The sequence below is a fragment of the Neltuma alba genome, unplaced genomic scaffold (genome assembly GCF_004799145.2).
Source record: "Neltuma alba isolate B1F8T4 unplaced genomic scaffold, ASM479914v2 tig00012330_pilon, whole genome shotgun sequence".
Lineage (NCBI taxonomy): Eukaryota > Viridiplantae > Streptophyta > Magnoliopsida > Fabales > Fabaceae > Neltuma > Neltuma alba.
The window spans coordinates 1-15,143 of record NW_021636839.1 but is presented as its reverse complement, the minus strand read 5'-3'; positions in this window follow the sequence as shown (position 1 = coordinate 15,143).

Here is a 15,143-nt window from a genome sequence, read left to right as displayed (position 1 = left end):
TGTGCGGTATCTAGGTCCGGCACCAATGTCATCATTGACCATTCATTCATTGTCATCTAATCTCTACCCCTTTTGGTTCATTATCCCTTAGGGATCTCTACCTCTATTCAGGGATTTGAACAAACCTCAAACATCTCATCCTATTACCATGCATCTATCGAGGTCATATCGATTACTTAAGGTACAGGTTGATATTCAGTTCCCTTACTAGGGCATTGACTTATACCTCTGACTGGCTTATTGTATCCTTAACCATTTGTTTCTATGGTCAAATGCTAATCATAAAGTGACATATTACACAGCAGGCATTGATCATTAAAACATCTCCGCTGTGTGACCTTCCAGTCAGGCACCTTTAACTAATTACCCGAGGCTTAGGTTGTCACCCTGCTTCCCTATTAGGGTCTAGACTCCTATTCTTTAATGGCTTACCATACTCTTAGCCATTACCCTCTAGAGACGTCTTTCAACTTTGACTTATTTCTTGGTCAAAGCTCTCTTAGCCCAACCATTCCTCTCCTGAGGGGGAGTCTCTTAGTAGTGACTACCTATCTCTCAGGTTACTCTTTGTCATTCCTTACTTCTCTTCTATATCTATTTCCCTTAAAGAAAACACCTCAATATCTTAACCTCAATTGGACCAATCCTAGTCACCAGTTACTTTTCTAATTAGGTTTTCTCTCACACCAAGCGTTACTTGAACCAATACTCTGCTCATACCTTAGTCAGGACTTCTATCTGAACTTCCCAATAGTTACCTATCACTAGGTTACTTTTTCCTAAGCACACTCAACTAACAGTGTTGATAGGCTCAACCCTAGTACACTGCTATCTTAGGCCCTTCTTATTCTACCTTTAGTCAGGTATGTTCAGCTTACATTCTTATCTCTCTCCTTATCTTAAGGATTTACCTGTCAATACTTAGTCTGTCTCTGTGTCACAAGGGTTCTTCCTGTATCTAGAGCTAGCCTGAATGTCTCTTTTTCCAGGTCTTATGGCTCCAACTCCTCTAACTTTGGCTTTCCTCTATTAATCGGAAGGAAATTGAATCCAGCTTAATTAATGATAAGGTTATCTGGAAGGAAATCATGGGTACTCTCTTAGTACTGGTTTACAACTGAAGGAGGTTTCCACATCCTCAACTTGTCCCTGGTCTTCATCTTCCCAAATAGGTACCAATCTCTGGGAGACTTAGACCATAGGACTAAGTGAAGTTATCTCCACTCAGTTGGTCACCATACTAATAATTCCCCAAAATTGTTCTAAGAACCAATACCATTTTCTTAAGCCTCCTGTCAATTCCCTAGGCTACCTACTCGTCTCTTTAGGTGCCTAAGCCAATTTGTCTTAGGAGTTCTCTTACTCCTCCAGCTGCTCTTACCGTCTCTTACTACTTTAGAATAGTACAGAGAGAGGACTTATGCAACTTCTCTTTTCTCTACTTTACTTTTCAGTACGAGCATACTCTAACATGCATAATGTCTAACATTTTAATGCAAGGAGTGTAAGCTCTTACTGGTTGCTATGTCCATAGCATGCCAACCGAACATCTTATCCCTACAAAAGGGAGCCTCTTTTCTGTTTACAGCTGCTTCTGAAGTCATAGGGAGAGGACTTTTGAGGTTCTTTTTCTTTCTGCTTACTCTAGTACTCTGCTAAGCTCAGGTACATCTAAGCCTAGCTTTATTCTTGGCTAGTCGTACTTCCATTAGGTAAGGTCAACTCCACTTGCCTTGCTTCAGCTGCTTCCCTTTCCCTGATCGGATAGGGCCTTTTGCTCCATCTAGAGCAGTGTCAATTCTGACTTGGAGGACCAATTCCTATTTTCTCTAGGAAGATTCCTGGCCAAGAACTTATCCCTTGGAAAGGGTGCCTCTCAACCTAACCCACGTGACTAAGTATCTCTTAACATCATTGGGAACATGCCAATCTTATAATGCTAGTTCCCCGCATGGCTATCTATCTCATTCTTACCTCTTTCTCTTCTTTTTAAACCCTAAGAATTCTACTAGGGTTATCTACCTTGACTTCACTATCTCCATGTTCCTATTTATCTATTCAGGAACTTGAGATATCTACTCTATCATAGTGCCCCATCTCTAACGAGGCTTTAAGAGTTTGCTCAGCTTAAGTGGCCACTACACCCTCTTAGCGGTGTACAGACTCAACCCCTAACTATCTTGTTCAACTCATCATTACTCTTCCTCTTGAGGGGGAATCTGATAGCTTTTAAATAGTGGCTACAACCCTCTCTCTGAGCTCTATCAGTCTTACTCTCAGGGACCTCATAGTCCATCAAGTCGTGCCAAGATATCACCTTAGCATCTGAGAGTCACTATCTCTACTCGTCATGATCAGAATTCTTATTCGTTACGATGAAAGTCATCACCTCCTTTGATGATCACTTTTGTATTCTTTCATTGCCACCAATTTCTTTGGTTCATCACGACAAAACATACTTTTTCTTACTTCTGCTAGTTTTACTTAGCTTTGTTCCTCGTAACCTTAACTGCTGCCTGAAGGACTTTCATGTCCTAGCCTTATTGTGATCCCCGACTAAGTCAACTATTTCCTTTCAAGCAATGAAGGAAGGGTCTGGCTCACAACTCTAGGTGATTAGCACTTTTGCTTTCCCTTATCCTCAGGGATTACCGGCGGCAGAAAGTGATCTTTAGCTCTTCCTAGCTTTTATATCCATTTAGGAATCAAAGATAGCTACTTTGATTGTAACATCCCAATTTTTAAGCCTAGAAGTACTAGAAATAGCCTGAATGAGATAGGCTACCAGACCCCTTTTTAGTAGAGGTCTTAAAGATGAGAAAGAAAGTTAAAGCAGTTTTAGGGACTAAACTGCAAAGTGAATGTTTTAAGGGGCTAAAGGGTAATCAAAGTTAGAGGCTCCAGTAAAGTCTCAAAGGCCCAGAAAGAGAAAAGAGGCTAGATACAGACCAATGGTTAAGTTAGAAGCCTCAAAGAGATGGTTTTATGAGGTTGAGCCTAAGCAGGGGTAAAACCGTAAATTCAGAAAGTTACAGCCATCAGGGGTAAAAATGGAAAGTACTTAGAAAATTCTGAGAAAATCCCAGAAAATGGAAAATAATATTCTAAGGCTCTTTTGTAAAGAGAGATGGTGAAAATACCCTTGAAGTAACTTAAAAGGAATTTATAAGTTTATGGCTCGTTTTGAGGTATAAAGCTAGATTTAATTATTTGAGCCATCAGGAGGCCTCAGAAATGTAAGTAAAAATGGGATTCACGAGTTAAGAGACTATAGAAAATTATAAAATTAGTCTCGTCCCCAAAAGGCCAGCAGAATGGTTTTAAGAATTCTTGAAAGCCAGTTATGCCGAAAAAGGGCATTTTAAAGAATGATTTTTAAGTGGGGCTACAGGTTGAGTTATGACCTGAGAAAATTCACAAATTTTCTCTAGAATATGAGGAATTTTATGATATTTTTGGATGAATTTTTGGAGCTCTGGATTGAATAAAATGCTCCAGTCAAATATTAAATAATTTTGTCCCCTAAATAGGAGACAAAACCAAAGAAAATATCTAAGAGCCATCATGACGATGCTGAGTCAGCGTGCTGAGTCATCAAGCGTAATCATGACACCGATGAGTCATCATGCTGAGTCAGCAAGCATAATCATGACACCTACGAGTCATCATGCTGAGTCACCAGAAGATATTTATGGACAGCATAAAAATCAGAACGCAGTATGGGAATATTTTAGACAGTCTTTTGTCTACCCGTTATAGTGAAATCTCTATTGCGTGACTCAGTAAGGTCAAATAGCCTGTCAGTAGAGCTAATTATTTTCATCTATGCTCCTCTAAGATGGCGCCATATATGTACCTTTTATTGGCCAGAATTTTAAGAAGAAGTTGTCCCGGTGGTACAGGGTAAGTCAGGACCCGAAAAATACCCGTTACGATGCAAGATTGGCTTGATAGGTGGAGAAATAATTAAGGAGACATTTTTGCACGAATTTCCATTTATTTTCTCCCTATTTTAATGCCATAAATGATGAAAGGACATAAAAGTGACAAGTGTACGGTTAGATGAGAAAAAGAAAATATTACGTGTACGGCTAGATGGAAGACACGTGTACGGTCGGATGCAAGACACGTGTGCGGTCGGATTAAAGACATGTGGCTTGATGATGTAAGCATGATGTCATCATGATGAGGTAAGCATGATGTCATAGGACACTTGTCACCGTAAGATCAAAAGAGAAAATGGACAGTCCAGATCGAGCCACGTATTTTTAAGATCAACGGTCCAGATTCGGTCTGTTTTTCTATAAATACCCCCTCCCCTCCCTACCATTTCGTCCAAGCATAAGGAATCCATGGGGAAGCTCTTGCAAAATGGTTTCTAGAGAGAGAAAGAAGAGGGAGAAAGAAAGGCCAAGTGGTTCCAAGCCAGATCAAACTCTAAAACACGGTATGTGGTGGTTATAGCACCTGATTTTATGCCTATTTCGGATTAGTTACTGTGCGTATCTGATTCTGAAATTTTGCATGCTTAAAGTACACTCTATGAGATTTAAATCCATAGGTAGAACACTTCATTTGGATATGTGTACGATTTATGGTGATTTTTCAAAGTTAGGGTTTGAAATCTGGAAACAGTGTTGAACTTTTGGAAGAGTTTCGAGTTCCGTACAGTTCCGGTACTGTTCGGCGTAGAACTGGTTCCTGAAACTATTTTTCATTTAAATTTAACTTAAGGATCTTTCAGTGAGACTTGGAAGCACTCAATTTGGATTTTTCTAGAATTAATTATGAATTTTCAAATTTGAGCAAAAATTCTGGAAATTCTGCGTGAACAGTACCCGCGAAGCAAAATTTCCAGATTTGGTATTCTTGAATCTAAGGCCATCTAAAGTGGTCCTAATTGACAAGAAATGGATCTTAAAGATGGGAAATGATAATATTTATGTTAGAAAAGTTGGAAAGAAAACCCTAAGACTAAGAGAAAGGGTTGAGGTTCAAGAAAGTTAGTCTTGAACTTTATGTAATCTAGTGGTCCTAATGGTTTGTATGATCAATGTGACTATGTTTAGGACCTTTGGAACATCCAAGAGGATATTTGGTGATGTTGACAGAATGTCCACATGGTTGGAAAGGCAAGGAAACCAAAGGAAAAGCAAGGGGAAAGCCATGTTACAAGGTAGTGAACTTACCTATACTGTGTGCTTGATATGTATGCTTGCATGATGTGATTGTGTTGCCATGATGTGACTAAGCTATGATGAAATGTTTGCAAAGTTATGTTTGCAAGTTTATGTTATGTTTTGCCTTGGCAATATGTTATGGAAGCATGAAATGCTTTAGCTTACTTTCCATGGCATTCATGTGTTAATGTTATAACATGTCATGCATGTGCATTATGTCTTGCATGCTTATGGGTAGTGTTTGCTACTGAGATTCTCCCGAATCTCACCCCTCCCTAACCAACCATTTAGGTGAGTCAATGATGGGCAATAATGGCATGAGAAGCAAGGAGAAGTAAGCGGAGAATTATTCTTGTTAATGGATGAGACTGTTGATATATGTATAATTCTACTATTTTGTGAACTATGTTATGGATGCCAATGATACCATGTATTTAATTATAATATTTATGGCATAAATGAAAGTGTATGAGCATGACGGGAAAGAGTAAGGCCATGTTATGTATGCCAAAGAAATAAAAAGAATTAAAGAGATGTTAAGGGATAAAACGTAAGTCCTGGAGCAGTGAATTTGTAGCTCAGTTTGACCTATCAAACGAGTGAGTTAGGTCATAAGATTTGGCAAGCAAAGAGATCTGATGTTTCTATTTAAAATGAGGGGTAGTTTGCCCGATTCCGATAACCGAGCAGAAAGTTATGCCTTTCCAAAGTTAGGCAAAAATACAGTAAAATCCGAAAATGACCAAATGAACAGTAACTTTTTCAAAGGAAATTGAGCTCGAATTTCAAGGCAATCGTTCAGAAACTATTTTTCCTCAAAATTTTATCCAAAGAGCTTTCTGTAGAACTTGGAATCACTCAATTTCAATTTTTCTACAATTAGTTATGAATTTTCGAAGTTTGTCACATTTTAAGGTGACAATGAATAGTAACCCGTAAATGAAAATTTTCAAACTTGATTTTTCATCAATTGTAGCCTTCAAAAGTGATTCCAAATGCTTCCGCAAGGAAAGTTAATTGGTATAAACATAAGGTGTTACATTGATTATGCTGCCTCAACCTCGTATCAAGGCTACAGTAACTGTATCTAACTTAGGTTGCCACTTGACCCTCTTTCTTCTAGGGTTGAGACTCATACCTCTATCTAGCTTATGAGCCATTATCCCTTTCTCTTTAGAGGGAAGTCTCTTTATCTTTACACAGTGGCTACCTTCCTCTGCGTATAACTTCTTATCATTATTTTATCTGTACCTTTCTAACAGAGGATCACAACTTCACTTAAAGATCCTTATTACTTATTTTCCCTAGAGCATTCACCTCCAATCCATAATCTTAGTTGGACCTTAGCTAGTATTCCACTACTAGCTCTAACCTGAATTGGGCTTTCTAAATTCTTGCAGATAGTTCTCTTCTTCCTATGCCAGAACCTCTGCTCTGATACCAAAAATGTCACACCTTACTTATATAATACCTTAGCATTCATTTAGAACCATTCCAGACCACTTTGGTTAGTCTTAAGCTTAAAAATTTCAATTTGGACGTTAATTTTCGGAAAATTACTGTTCACTGTCCAGTTTTCAGATTACAGGTCCAACTTTGAAAAATCATAACTAATTCTAAAAAAATTGTATGGAGGTGTTCCAAAATTCTACGGAAAGCTCTTTCAATGCTCTTTAAGGGAAAAATATTCAACTGAACTCATCCTCACTGAAAACGTACAGTTTATTGGATTAAGATTACTATTCGTTTGGTAAAATCTGGACTTTCCAGATTCTGCGCTTTAACCTTGAAAATTCATATCTCCTCGTATACACATCCAAATGAGGTGGTTTACCACTCATTTTGAAGCTTTGGATGTGCACTATAAGTCTGCCAAATCTCGTGATTTAAATCATTCAGTTGATAGGTCAAACTGAAGCTTGAAACTAACTGCTCCATGACCTACGTTTTATCCCTTAATATCTCCTTACTTTAATTCTTTTTATTTCTTTGACATACATAACATGGCCTTAATCTTTCTCGTTCATACTCATATAGTTTCATTCATGCCATAAACATCCTAAGCATATACATTGAATTGATGGCATCCATAACATAATTTACAGCATAGGAGAATTATACATTGAAGATTCATATCAATCATTTGCATTAAGAATTCTCCACTTCTTCTCCTTGCTTCTCATGCCATTAGTGCCCATCATTGATTGACCTAAATGGTTGGTTAGGGAGGGGGTGAGATTCGGGGGAATCTCAGTAGCAAACAATACCACATAATCATGCTAGATGGATGCTAATGCACTACACGCAACTTGTTTATTCTCTTGTTCATTAGTGACATACTAGCATACTCAAAGCTAACTTCTTGATGCATGGCCATGGAGACATAATCTACTCATCATAAATAGCAATTGCAGCAGCTAAAACATGTCACAATAACATTCAATAACATGTACACGGCAACACACAAGCATACAACATCAAGCAATGACAATAGGTAAGTTCACTACCTTGCACCTCAAGCTTTCCTCTTACTTTTCCTTTGACTCCCTTGACTTTCCAACTATGTGGGCATTCGGTCAACATCACTAAACATCCTCTTGGATGTTCCAAAGGTCCTAAACATAACCATAATGATGACACAATCTATTAGGACCACTAGATTGCATAAAGTTCAAAGCTAGCTCTCTTGAACCTCAACCCTTTCTCTTAGTCTTAGGGTTTTCTTTCTAGCTTTTCTAACATAAATCTCATCATTTTCCATTCTTATGATCCATTTCTTATCAATTAGGATCACTTTAGATGGCCTTAGCTTCAAGAAGATCAAATCTGGAAATTTTGGTTCGCGGGTACTGTTCACGAAGAATCTCCAGAATTTTTGCTCAACTTTGAAAATTCATAATTAAATCTATGAAAATCCAAATTGAGTGCTTCCAAGTCTCACTGAAAGATAATTAAGTTAAATTAAAAGGAAAAATAGTTTCAGGAACCAATTCTATGCTGAACAGTACCATAATTGTACGGAACTCGACAATCTTCTAAAAGTTCAACACTGTTTCCAGATTTCAAACCCTAACTTTGAAAAATCACCATAAATCGTACACATATCCAAATGGAGTATTCTACCCATGGATTTAAATCTCACAGAGTGTACTTTAAGCATGAAAAATTTTAGAATCAAATACGCACAGTAACTGATTCGAAATAGGTATCAAATCAGATACTACAGCCACCACATACCTTGATCGTGAAGCTTGAACTTTGTTCCTTCTTCTTGGCCTTCACCCCTACGTTTTTCTCTCTAAATTTTGGTAGAGTTTCCCCTCTTAAACTCATGTTGGCTGAAAATATGAAGGGGAAGAGGCTCTATTTATAGCCAAAAAAGTTGGCTTGAATGGACCAAAATGCCCTTGGTGGCTAATAGAAAGGGTAAGGGCAAATTTGGAAGTTCAAGTGGACTTTTGCATCATCATTGCATCATCTTATTACATCATGCTTACCTCAACCTTCTAGAAGATGCCAAGTGTCATGAAAGTGGTGGAGGAGATGGGAGATTAGATCCTAACCGTTGGATCAAACTTGTTTCATAAGCTTCCTCCGAATTTACTTGGCCCACGTTTCTCCGGCTTTCTTTATGGCCTTTCGGAGCTCAAAAAATTGTTCTGTCTACTTTATAAATTCCCTTTAATTCTAGAAAATGTCTATAAATTTTCTTAGGCCATAACACTTCCTTTAAACCTTGCAAAAATTCATTTACCAAAATACCCTTTTATCGGCAAAATCGGCTCTTTAATTTATTAAAGCCACTCCACTGGCCTTTTGGTTGTGGGACTAATTTTATAAATTAGTACAACCTTTCAACCATTTAACCTCATTTTTATATACATTTTTGAGGTCTCTTGCTATTTTAAATAATTACCTCAAACGGTATACTTTTTACCGGTCACAACCTCATAAATTTCATTTAATCTGCCTCAGGGGTATTTTCATCTTTCCTCTTCATAGAAGAGTCTTAGAATATTATTTCTCATTTTTTAGGATTTTTCTTAGAATTTTCTGTACCCTCTTCCATTTTTACCCCTGTTGGTCATAACTTTCTGAATTTACAGTTTAGTCCCTGCTTGGACTTAACTTCATTAATCCTCTCTTTGAGGTTTCTAACTTAACCTTTGGCCTGTGTCTAGTCTCTTCTCTCTCTCTGGCCTTCAAGACTTTACTGGAGCCTCTAACTTTATTACATTTTGGCCCCTTAAAACTTTTACTTTGCAGTTTAGTCCCTGAAACTACTTTGACTTCCTTTCTCATCTTTGGGACTTCTGCTAAAAAAGGGTCTGATAGCCTATCTAATTCAGGCTATTACTGGTACTTCTAGGCTCAAAACTTTGGATGTTACATGGTTGCCCTTTTAAAATGTGATTTTAGACTTTAACATTTGTGGAAGAAAGGACCAAGATCAAAAGGCAAGGAAAGCATTGGAGGAAAGGTAGTAAAAAATTAACTTTAATGGTAAGTGTTGTATTGATTGCTATGCAATTTCATGCGCTATTATGTGGTTGAGCTAAATGATGATGATAATGATTGCGTAGCTATACTCCTTGCTTGAAGTGCCTTGGCTATTGCATGTTAGAGTGATATATGTATGAGGTAAAGTAGTTCCCTATTAATCGCAAAAAGGTTGGAATGCTTGTAATTGATGCATGCTTAATGTTATAGTTGATTTTCTCTTGCTAATGGGATTTCTTTGAAATCTCATTCCTTCCAAATGTAACTCTTTTCCATAGGGGCTGAACCATCAAGAAGAAGGGAGTAATTGGAGAAAGCTCATGTTATATGCATGTTGAATTATAGTTTCATTTTGGGAATTGTATTGAAGTTTATGATGTTGTAACTCTGTTAGGACAGCAAGTTTGTGACTCTGTTTTGAATATGATGATCATGATATTTTATATGATTAAAGAACACTCCATGAGCTTCATATTGATTAGTGGCACGTTTTAAATGGATGTGTGTACGATTTTTGGTGATTTTTCAAAGTTAAAGTTAAAATTGTGGAAAGCAGTTTTTACTAGTTAGAACAGTGGTAAGTTCCACAAAATTCTGGATTGAATTCTTAAGGAATTGGGATATGAGATTATTTTTTCTTGGAAGAGAATTCAAAGAGATTTTCAAAGAATTTTGATGCACTTCATTTTGATTTTTCTAGATTTAGTTACAAAATTTCAAAGTTGGATAGAAAATCTAGATTTACCAAGTAAAGAGTAACTTTACGAAATCAGCGTCCAACTTAAGAATTCTTGAGTTTAAGAACATCCAAAGTGGTCAAACTTGGTTCTAAATAGACCCTAAGGTATCCTAGATGTAAGGTACAACAAGAAGCAAGGAGAAGAAACCGGAGAATTATTGATGTTAATGAATGAGATTAATGTTTATTGTATAATTCTCCAATGTTGTAAATTATGTTTATGAATGCCCATGATATAACGTATGTGTTTAGAATGATTATGGCATGAATGGAAATATATGAGAATGAATAGAAATGAGTAAGCCCAAGTTTTACATGCCAAAGAAATAAAAAGAATTAAAGCAAAATTTAGTTAAGAGATAAAACGTAGGTTCTAGAGCAGTTAGATTTGAGCTCCAGTTTGACCCATCAACTAAATAAGTTAAGCCACGAGATTCGGAAGGCTTATAGTGAACATCCCAAGATTTAAATTAAGAAGTAGATCACCTCAATTAGATGTGTACACAAGGAGATATGAATTTCTAAAGTTGAGACACAGAATCTAGAAGTTCTAGATTTTACCAAATAAATAGTAATCTTTATTGATTAAACTATACTAATTGGCTAAAGATAAGTCCTATTGGATTTTTTTTTATTAAAGAGCATTAAAAGAGATTTTCATAGAATTTTGGAAAACCTCCATATAATTTTTGTAGAATTAATTATGATTTTTCAAAGTTGGACCTAGAATCTGAAAAACATACAATGAATAGTAATTTCTAAAAAGTAACGTCCTAAATGAGATTTTTGAGCTCAAGACCATCCAATGTGATCTAAAATGATTCTAATTAGACTCTAAGGTATGATATTTTTGGTATCAAAGTAGAGATTCTAACAAAGGACAAAAAAAGAATTATCTGCAAGGATTTAGAAAAGCCCAGTTCAGGTTAGAGCTAGTAATAGAATACTAAGGTCCAACTAAGGTTATGGATTGGAGATAAATGCTCTAGGAAAAATAAGTATTGAGGATCACTAAGAGGTGATGTTTGAGTCCTCAATTGGAAAGGAACAAATAAATGATGATAAGAAATTCATAAGCTAAGGAAGGTAGCCACTGCATAAAGATAAAGAGACTTTCCTTCTAGAGAAAAAGGGATAATGGCTTACAAGTCAAATAGAGGTAGGAGTCTGAACCCTAGAAGAAAAGGGTCAAGTGGTAACCTAAGTTAGATACAGTTAGTGTAGCCTTAATATGATGTTAAGGAAGCACAATTAAAGTAGCTATCTTCGATTTCTAAATGGATATAAAAAGCTAGAAAGAGCTAATGATAGCTTTCCGCCACCGGTGATCCCTAAGGATAGGGGAAACCAAAAGTTCTGTTAGCCCAGAGACGTGAGCCAGACCCTTTCTCAATTAGCTAAAAGGAAGTAATTGACTTAGTTGGGGACCATAATAAGATTAGGGACATGAAAGTCCTTCAAGCAGTGGATAATGCTACGACAAATGAAGCTAGGTAAGACTAGTAAACGTTAAGAGAAAGTATGTTTTGTCAAGATAAACCAAGAAAATTGGTGGCAATGAACGAATACAAATATGATTACCAGAGGAAGTGGTGACTTTTATTGTAGCGAGCAAGAATTCTGGTTGTGACAAATAGAGACAATGACTCTCAAATGCTGAGGTGGTATCTCAGCAAGACTTGATGGACTATGAGGTCACTGAGAGTAAGATTGATAGAGATAAGAGAGAGAGATAGCCACTATTTAAAAGCTATCAAATTACTCCTTAAGAGGAAGAGTAATAATAAGGAGTTGAACAAGATAGTTAGGGGTAAAGTCTGTACACCACTAAGAGGGTGTAGTGGCCACCTAAGCTGGACAAACTCTTACAGCCTCGTTAAGACTGGGGCACCATGATAGAGTAGCTATCTCAAGTCCCAGAATAGATAAATAGGAACTCTGAGATAGAAAACTCAAGATGGATAGTCCTAGTGGAATTCTTGGGGATCAAGAAGAAGAGAAAGAGATGAGAATGAGACAGATAGCTATGCGGGGAACTAGTATTATGAGGTTGACAGTAGTCTAAGGTTTGTATAGACTACCAGGAGCTGAATAAGGTAACAATAAAGAATAAGTATTCCTACCACAAATCGATGATATGTTAGACCAGCTGGCTGGAGCTATAGTATCCTCCAAGATCAATTTACAGTCAGGATACCACTAGTTGAGGATAGGAAATGAGGACATTTTGAAGGCTACTTTTAGAACCCGTTACGGACACTATGAGTTCTTGGTGATGTCATTGGTTAACGAATGCCCCTGCTACTTTCATGGATTACATGAACTGGATTTCACCTATACTTAGATCGGTTTGTCATAGTCTTTATCGATGACATCCTTGTGTACTCCAAATCTCAAGAGGAATATGAGCAGTAATTAAGGATTGTCTTGAGTACACTAAAGGAGAAACAGCTCCTTGCTAAGCTTAGTAAATATGAGTTTTAGTTAGGTAGAGTTAGATTCCTAGGCCACATAATTACGAAAGAAGGTGTGGCTATGGATCCCAGTAAAGTTGAGGCAGTGCTCAACAGGAAACAGCCCAAGACAATAATGAAGATAAGAAGTTCCTTAGGGGTGGCAGGTTACTATGGGACTTTTCTGGGTTTGTCTAACTGCTAACCAAGTTTACTAGGAAGAATCAGCAGTTTGTGTGGGACAGTTAGTGTGAGGTGAGCTTTCAAGAGCAGAAGCAAAGGCTGACCTCCACTCCTGTACATGTTATTTGAATGTTATGTGACATGTGTTTCACTACTGTAATTGTTATTCATGATTAGTAGATTATGTCTCCATGGCTATGCATCAAGAAGTTAGCTTTGAGCATGCTAATATGTCACTAATAACAGAGAATAAACAAGTTTGTGTGTAGTGCATTAGCATCCATCTAGCGTGATTAATATGGTATTATTTGCTACTAAGATTCTCCTGAATCTCACCCCCTCCCTAATCAATCATTTAGGTCAATCAATAGTGGGCAATAATGGCATGAGAAGCAAGAGAAGAAAGTGGAGAATTATTGATGTTAATGAATGAGATTAATGCTCAATGATAATTCTCCTATGTTGTAAATTATGTTTATAAATGCTCATGATGAAATGTATGTGTATAGAATGACTATGACGAATGGAAATGTGTGAGAATGAATGGGAAAGAGTAAGGCCAAGTTTTACATGCCAAAGAAAATAAAAAGAATTAAAGAATAATTTAGTTAAGAGATAAAATGTAGGTTCTAGCAGTTAGATTTGAGCTCTAGTTTGACCTATCAACAGAATGAGTTAAGCCTTAAGATTTGGCAGGCCTATAGTGCACATCCCAATCTTTAAATTGAGAGATAGATTACCTCAATTGGATATGTATACAAGGTGTCACACCTTATTATAATATTGACTTAGATTCCTTTCAAAATCATTTTTGACCACATTGGATGGTCTTAGGCTCACTTTTTACCATAAAACGCTGATTTTCGGATTTTCCACTGTTCATCGGGTAAAAATCCAGTTTTTCTGGCCCAACTTCAAAAATTCATAAATTATTCTACAAAACTCCAATTTGGGTGGTTCAAAATTCTACTTAAATCTCTTACGTTCTTTTTCAAGGAAAAATAATCTCATTGTCCAATTCTTTATGAGAAAGCATCATGTTTTTGAGAAAACAACACTGTCCATTTGCCAAAAACCCTGATGTCCAGATTCTGACTATTAACTTTGAAAAAATCATTATAAATCGTATACTAAGCCATTTTTAACATATTAGCTATCAATTTGAAGCTCCAGATGTCATCTTTCATCATACCAAATTTCATGATTTAACGCATTCAGGAACATAATCAAAAATTCGTGTGAACCGGTCAGGGTCAGTGTGCTTCCAGCACTGTTAGTTTAATATGTACATGACCAAAATATTATCACGAAATTTGTGGCTAAACTCCACAAATCAACCTTCAATCTGCAGCTTCTCCTTGGAGGATTCAGGTCCTAAAATGTTACATTATTTTTGGGGGATGAGATTTTTGAAAATCCCAGTAGCAAATTAACCAACTATAACACCAAGCAAGCATCATTATAGGCATGATCATATTAGCTACTATTGGTGAACTAACATGCTTATCATTGGAAAACTCAAACATGCAAAGGCCAAAGCAAGATACTATAAAGAGCAGCCATATAATAATCAAGAAAGCTCCACCACATAATAGTAATTAACCAACAATAATCAACAATGCTAGTTAGTGATAGTAGCTAGGTTTAACTTACTAACCTTGTTTCAAAAGTCTTAGCCTTTCTTCCTTCTCCTCTTTCCCTTGGCAAATATCAAACCCTAACCTGTGATCCAATAAAAATGGCAGCAAGAATCATTATCCAACCATGAAAAAGCAAGAAACATACATCAAAATGATTCTTGAACCATAAAGTTCCCTCCTTTGTTCACTAGTTTTAGATTTGGTTCTCTTTAACCCTATAAAATCACTCCTTAACTTGTTCATACATGGATTTCATGTAGATTCTAAAAATGGGCTTAGATTTATGAAATAAATTTTCTTCTTCAGCCACACCCTTGACCAACCACTAGAGGTTTTGACCCAAAATTTTCAGCTTTGTTTTTAAGCTTCCAACACTTGTTTCTTCTAGTCTATACCCTACACCATTCCTCATTTTAAGCATCATGGAAGCCTTAAAACAATGAAAACC